Here is a 7,924-nt window from a genome sequence, read left to right on the forward strand (position 1 = left end):
TAGGAACTAAGGACGAGAGTGCATTTTTAGAACCCGGCGGCATGTGAGCTTGGCTGAAATCAGCATCTGCCCAGCAAAAATTTGTGAGGTCCACTGCTACAGCGAGTATACGCCAATGAATACATGTGTGGTCCTCCATCGCAACCTATCCATCCCCATCCCCTCCTCTCGGGCGCCGAGGCGAGGCGAGAAAAGTCGCGGACCACGGCGAGGTTGCGGACGGCGGCCACCGGGCGAGGTCGCGGTGGGGCGCTGAGGCGAGGTTGTGGACGGCGGCGGCGCTTCGTCGTCGTCCTCGCGGTCGTCGTCGGTCCACCGGACACAAGCTCGGGCGTCCAGCTCAGCCGGCTGCTCTGATACTGCTACGCACGCCCACTGTGGTCGGCTGCTCTGGCACCGCTACGTCCAGCTCAGCGCGGAGGCGAGCGACGAGCCGACGACCATCGCCGGCACACAGCGAAGAGGCGGCGACGACCTGAGCATTGACTGCTGCGTGTACCGTGTACGGAGTCACGCAGACGGTAGCGCCCGTCGTGGCGCACCGCCTCCCACTCGCAGGTGGCCGTGCCTGAGGTTGAGGTCGACCCGAGATGGCGCCGGCATGGCTCGACCCGGGATGGTTTCCCCCGCACAGGCCCGCTTCACTCGACCGCGTAGGACGCCACCGACGATGCTCCGGGGGCCGATGCCCGTCGGAGCAGCCGCACCCTGCGCCGGCACTGCCGATGCCCGTCGGAGCAACATCGCGGAGACCGGCAAGAAGAGCATCATGCTCAGGTGCGCCCGCGATGGCGCCCACGCCATCCTCTTCTGCTACGGCGCGCACGGCATGCCGCCGCCCGTCATCCTCGTCATCGTCTAGCCAAGCATGCGACCCGCGACCACACGCGCGTGCCGCCGCCCGCGCTTGTCCTCCCCGGCGTGCTCCAGCTGCAGAGACGCCACAACGGCGTGCTCCACCGTGGATCTCCACAGCGGCAGGGACGCCGCAGCGGCATGCTCCAGCATCTGCTGCCTCCGTGGGTGAGGTCGACGTGGCCTCCGTGAGCTACCGAACGCGGCGGCGCCCAACGGCCAACGCCTCCTTGTCCCCCCGCGACGTCGCCCGGGAGCTCCAGCTGCAACGGAAAAAAAAAATCGCAGTAGCTGGATGGGACAGATACCGCACATATGGACAAAATAAGGGTTATACTATTTATCTTCTCCAACGTTCTTGCGCACCAAAGGTTTTGCGCTGCTCATGTAGCTCACATGTCCGTCTAGGTTGTAGAATGGTAGTATATGTTATGTTCTGGGTGAAATCATGCATGAATCCAACCGATTTTATGCATGCAATTTGCATCTGCTATAACGCCTGGTGCTATCTAGACACGGATCGTGCTGTGCTGAAAGACACTAAGGATAAGTTAAGTGTGCTGTTGACTACGTTCTGGACGACCGAACTTATCGCCAAAGTAAGCTGTTTTCAATGTCCGCTCTTTGCAATGGTGATTCAAGGCTGCAATACCTGCTAGCACCCCGGAGCAACCACGTTAATTTATGGTGGTGATAGATTGCATGTTTGGAATTGTTAGCTGCCTGCAATGGCGAGTAATGGCTGCACTATGGTTAGGATAGTGAAAGAAGAAAAAAAAAAGTACGAAGGAAGTGTGACACACCAGAATTTAAATTCGAAATGTGGGGTCCAGTCCGGTGGTCCCGTCATTTGAATTCAAAATAGTGGGGCCTTAAGTGTTTTGGGTCCCACAAATTTGAATTCCGAAGTGTAGGGTCCATTGGAAAAAATTTAACCTGGCCCACTTTTTTGAATTCAAACAAGTGGGTCCTACGCGTTTTGGGAGGGATGTTAGGGCTGATGGACTTTGTTTAGCCAACAATGGTTTTAACAGGGAATCATTAGGTGTGCCACGTGTCAAGCAACGGACGCGTGCTCACGTATACAGCCGGTCACAGAATCCACTCTCCACATATATATACTCAATTCATTGTTGGAAGTTTTCATGAAGTAGAAGAATCTCCCGCACACAACTATGCCCAGTGAACCACATATATCATCATGTATGTTTTCACTAAGTTAGTTGCCTGTTCAACTCTTGGCCTATGAACGGTATTTTAGTCATTCTCTTTAGAAAAGATTTGCAAGCGCCAAATGATTCAAAAATCGAATGACTCCAAAAAATCCATTTGCATGGAGTTCCTTCATGCGTTCCTCTCTAACATGACCTAAATGGCGGTTCCAAAAATAAGTGGAATTCAAATCATTTGCCTTATCGCATTTTAGCGTCAGTATTATGCACTGTTCAAAAACTAGGCCGATTCAACGATTACTAGGCCGATTAATCGCTACTAGGGGCTTGACCGTGTCGATTACCATTAATCTCTTGTGTTAATCCTTTAGCCCGATTAATCATTCTGAAAGTCCGATTACTAGGTATTTTTCCGATTAACTACCCCAATTGGTCAAAAAAGTTACAATAGTTTCAATGCATATCGTTAATACATGCGCTACCCCTCCCCAATAAAGTAGATTTTGCGAAGATCCCGCTTGATTGCAGCCTCCAGTAGCTTCATTTCCACTGTTGCCAATAGTTTCTTGCCCTCCCAGACCAGTTACTCATTGTTTCCCAGACTTCAGATACAGGAGCTCGATCACCATGAGGAGCTCGTCTAGGAACTGGAGGACGCCTTGAATAGGTTAGGTGGTTGAGGTGTAACAGAGATCGTACCCTAGGTAGGTGGTGGGAGAATATAAACTTCAGAGGTGAGAGGAGAAGAAGTGGAAGGAAGGAACGCGGCTTCGGCTAGTGGATCCTGATTCGCTCTTGACCTTAAAGATTAGGTCATGGAGGAGAAGCGTACAAGTATTTCTAGGATTTTAGGCTTTAGAGAAGTAGGGAGAAACATATAGAGGCTCATATACTATTATTTTTCTTATATAAATTCTTTTAAGTGCGAATTTGTGTAGGTTGCACCGATTAATAGTCGAACTATTATGTATATGTGATTCACCATTAAGATTTATAATAACTTATCCATCATACATGGAGTAATGTCATAATTTGAACAACTCATTATTTTCATTTGACCAGAGAAAAATAACAATTATTAAGTTATTTATTATAAATTCTAAGGGCTGGGTAGAATGCCAACGATGAACATAATAACACTTTATTTTTGTTCCGGACGTGCATTCCTATCATATTCCTTGTCAGTCACTTAGGTCATTGTATTCTTGTATTGCGTTGTTTTGTATGACACTTCATACCAACCAATATGGTACAAATACCCAAGAATTTTAATGTGTGACTAAACGAGGAATACATCCATAACATGTATATCATTTATATACGCCTGAGCTAGACTTTCTAGTCTTTTCTTTCTTTCTGCCAAAATATCTTTTGTAGTTTCTCTTTTAGCTTTCCTCATTCCCAGAAAATACTTCACCTTCAATAACTTCTAGGTTTGTTGGTCAAATACCAATAACCTTGAGGTTCTTACTTTGAAGTTGATCATCATATGACAAGTTTTTCAGATTTCACTATTAGTAACTTTGTAATATGATGAACAATTTTACTCATAATTTTATCCATCATATCATGACGACTTTTCCGAGACCATGTCTGTACATGCTAGGCTCGTAAAGTTTAACCTCAGTATTCGCATGTGCAAATCTGGTTTGCGCCCGTTGTATGCACACGTAGAATATATACCTTAGTATTCGAAACGACGAGTCTTAGCAACGGTGCATACTAAGGACGATCATTTCATGGATATGTGATGGCGTGTATTTCACACGTTCGTTGGGAACACCAAGAGGAAGGTATGATGCGCACAGCAGCAAGTTTTCCCTCAGAAAGAAACCAAGGTTTATCGAACCAGGAGGAGCCAAGAAGCACGTTGAAGGTTGATGGCGGCGAGGATGTAGTGCGGCGCAACACCAGGGATTCAGGCGCCAACGTGGAACCTGCACAACACAATCCAAAGTACTTTGCCCCAACGAAACAGTGAGGTTGTCAATCTCACCGGCTTGCTGTAACAAAGGATTAACCGTATTGTGTGGAAGATGATTGTTTGCAAGAAAACAGTAAAAACAAGTATTGCAGCAGATTTGTGTTTCAGTATAAAAGAATGGACCGGGGTCCACATTTCACTAGAGGTGTCTCTCCCATAAGATAAAAGCATGTTGGGTGAACAAATTACAGTCGGGCAATTGACAAATAAAGAGAGCATAACAATGCACATACATGTCATGATAAGTATAGTGAGATTTAATTGGGCATTACGACAAAGTACATAGACCGCCATCCAACCGCATCTATGCCTAAAAAGTCCACCTTCGAGTTATCGTCCGAACCCCTTCCGGTATTAAGTTGCAAAGCAACAGACAATTGCATTAAGTATGGTGCGTAATGTAATCAATAACTACATCCTCGGACATAGCATCAATGTTTTATCCCTAGTGGCAACAGACACAGCACAACCTTAGAACTTTCCGTCACTCGTCCCAGGTGTCAATGCGGGCATGAACCCACTATCGAGCATAAATACTCCCTCTCGGAGTTAAGAGCAAAAACTTGGCCGAGCCTCTACTAATAACGGAGAGCATGCAAGATCATAAACAACACATATGTAATAACTTGATAATTAACATAACATGGTATTCTCTATCCATCGGATCCCGACAAACACAACATAGAGTATTACGGATAGATGATCTTGATCATGTTAGGCAGCTCACAAGATCCAACAATGAAGCACAATGAGGAGAAGACAACCATCTAGCTACTGCTATGGACCCATAGTCCAGGGGTGAACTACTCACTCATCACTCCGGAGGCGACCATGGCGGTGTAGAGTCCTCCGGGAGATGAATCCCCTCTCCGGCAGGGTGCCGGAGGAGATCTCCAGAATCCCCCGAGATGGGATTGGCGGCGGCGGCGTCTCCGTAAGGTTTTCCGTATCGTGGTTTTTCGCCTCAGGGGTTTTGCGACGGAGGCTTTAAGTAGGCGGAAGGGCGAGTCGGAGGGCTGACGAGGGGCCCACACCATAGGGCGGCGCGGGCCCCCCTCTGGCCGCGCGGCCCTATGGTGGCGGTGCCTCGTCGCCCCACTTCGTATCCCTTTCGGTCTTCTGGAAGGTTCGTGGCAAAATAGGACCCTAGGTCTTGATTTCGTCCAATTCCGAGAATATTTCGTTACTAGGATTTCTGAAACCAAAAACAGCAGAAAACAACAATTGGCTCTTCGGCATCTTGTTAATAGGTTAGTTCCGGAAAATGCACGAATATGACATAAAGTGTGCATAAAACATGTAGGTATCATCAATAATATGGCATGGAACATAAGAAATTATCGATACGTCGGAGACGTATCGGCATCCCCAAGCTTAGTTCTCGCTCGTCCCGGCGAGGTAAAACGATAACAAAGATAATTTCTTAAGTGACATGCCATCATAACCTTGATCATACTATTTGTAAACATATGTAATGAATGCAGCGATCAAAACAATGGAAATGACATGAGTAAACAAGTGAATCATAAAGCAAAGACTTTTCATGAATAGTACTTCAAGACAAGCATCAATAAGTCTTGCATAAGAGTTAACTCATAAAGCAATAAATCAAAGTAAAGGCATTGAAGCAACACAAAGGAAGATTAAGTTTCAGCGGTTGCTTTCAACTTGTAACATGTATATCTCATGGATAATTGTCAACATAGAGTAATATAACAAGTGCAATATGCAAGTATGTAAGAATCAATGCACAGTTCACACAAGTGTTTGCTTCTTGAGGTGGAGAGAGATAGGTGAACTGACTCAACATAAAAAGTAAAAAGAATGGTCCTTCAAAGAGGAAAGCATCGATTGCTATATTTGTGCTAGAGCTTTTATTTTGAAAACATGTAACAATTTTGTCAACGGTAGTAATAAAGCATATGAGTTATGTAAATTATATCTTACAAGTTGCAAGCCTCATGCATAGTATACTAATAGTGCCCGCACCTTGTCCTAATTAGCTTGGACTACCGGATCTTTGCAATGCACATGTTTTAACCAAGTGTCACAATGGGGTACCTCCATGCCGCCTGTACAAAGGTCTAAGGAGAAAGCTCGCATTTTGGATTTCTCGCTTTTGATTATTCTCAACTTAGACATCCATACCGGGACAACATGGACAACGGATAATGGACTCCTCTTTAATGCATAAGCATGTGGCAACAATTATTATTCTCATATGAGATTGAGGATATATGTCCAAAACTGAAACTTCCACCATGAATCATGGCTTTAGTTAGCGGCCCAATGTTCTTCTCTAACAATATGCATGCTCCAACCATTAACGTGGTAGATCTCTCTTACTTCGGACAAGACGGACATGCATAGCAACTCACATGATATTCAACAAAGAATAGTTGATGGCGTCCCTGAAGCATGGTTATCGCACAACAAGCAACTTAATAAGAGATAAAGTGCATAAGTACATATTCAATACCACAATAGTTTTTAAGCTATTTGTCCCATGAGCTATATATTGTAAAGGTGAATGATGGAATTTTAAAGGTAGCACTCAAGCAATTTACTTTGGAATGGCGGATAAATACCATGTAGTAGGTAGGTATGGTGGACACAAATGGCATAGTGGTTGGCTCAAGGATTTTGGATGCATGAGAAGTATTCCCTCTCGATACAAGGTTTAGGCTAGCAAGGTTATTCGAAACAAACACAAGGATGAACGGTGCAGCAAAACTCACATAAAGACATATTGTAAACATTATAAGACTCTACACCATCTTCCTTGTTGTTCAAAACTCAATACTAGATATTATCTAGACTCTAGAGAAACCAAATATGCAAACCAAATTAGCAAGCTCTAAGTGTTTCTTCATTAATGGGTGCAAAGTATATGATGCAAGAGCTTAAACATGAGCACAACAATTGCCAAGTATCAAATTATCCAAGACATTTTAGAATTACTACATGTAGTATTTTCCAATTCCAACCATATAACAATTTAACGAAGAAGAAACTTCGCCATGAATACTATGAGTAGAGCCTAAGGACATACTTGTCCATATGCTACAGCGGAGCGTGTCTCTCTCCCATAAAGTGAATGCTAGGATCCATTTTATTCAAACAAAACAAAAAACAAAAACAACCGACGCTCCAAGCAAAGTGCATAAGATGTGACGGAATAAAAATATAGTTTCAGGGGAGGAACCTGATAATGTTGTCGATGAAGAAGGGGATGCCTTGGGCATCCCCAAGCTTAGACGCTTGAGTCTTCTTAGAATATGCAGGGGTGAACCACCGGGGCATCCCCAAGCTTAGAGCTTTCACTCTCCTTGATCATATTGCATCATACTCCTCTCTTGATCCTTGACAACTTCCTCCACACCAAACTCGAAACAACTCATTAGAGGGTTAGTGCATAATAAAAATTCACATGTTCAGAGGTGACACAATCATTCTTAACACTTCTGTACATTGCATAAAGCTACTGGACATTAATGGATCAAAGGAATTCATCCAACATAGCAAAAGAGGCAATGCGAAATAAAAGACAGAATCTGTCAAAACAGAACAGTCCGTAAAGATGGATTTTATTAGGCCACCAGACTTGATCAAATTAAAATGCCCAAATTGAATGAAAGTTGCGTACATATCTGCGGATCATGCACGTAAATTGGCTTAATTTTCTGAGCTACCTACAGGGAGGTAAACCCAGATTCGTGACAGCAAAGAAATCTGGAACTGCGCAGTAATCCAAATCTAGTACTTACTTTACTATCAAAGACTTTACTTGGCACAACAAAACATAAAACTAAGATAAGGAGAGGTTGCTACAGTAGTAAATAACTTCCAAGACTCAAATATAAAACAAAAATACTGTAGTAAAAACATGGGTTGTCTCCCATAAGCGCTTTTC

This window comes from Lolium rigidum, chromosome 2, assembly GCF_022539505.1.
Source record: "Lolium rigidum isolate FL_2022 chromosome 2, APGP_CSIRO_Lrig_0.1, whole genome shotgun sequence".
NCBI classification, from domain to species: Eukaryota; Viridiplantae; Streptophyta; class Magnoliopsida; order Poales; family Poaceae; genus Lolium; species Lolium rigidum.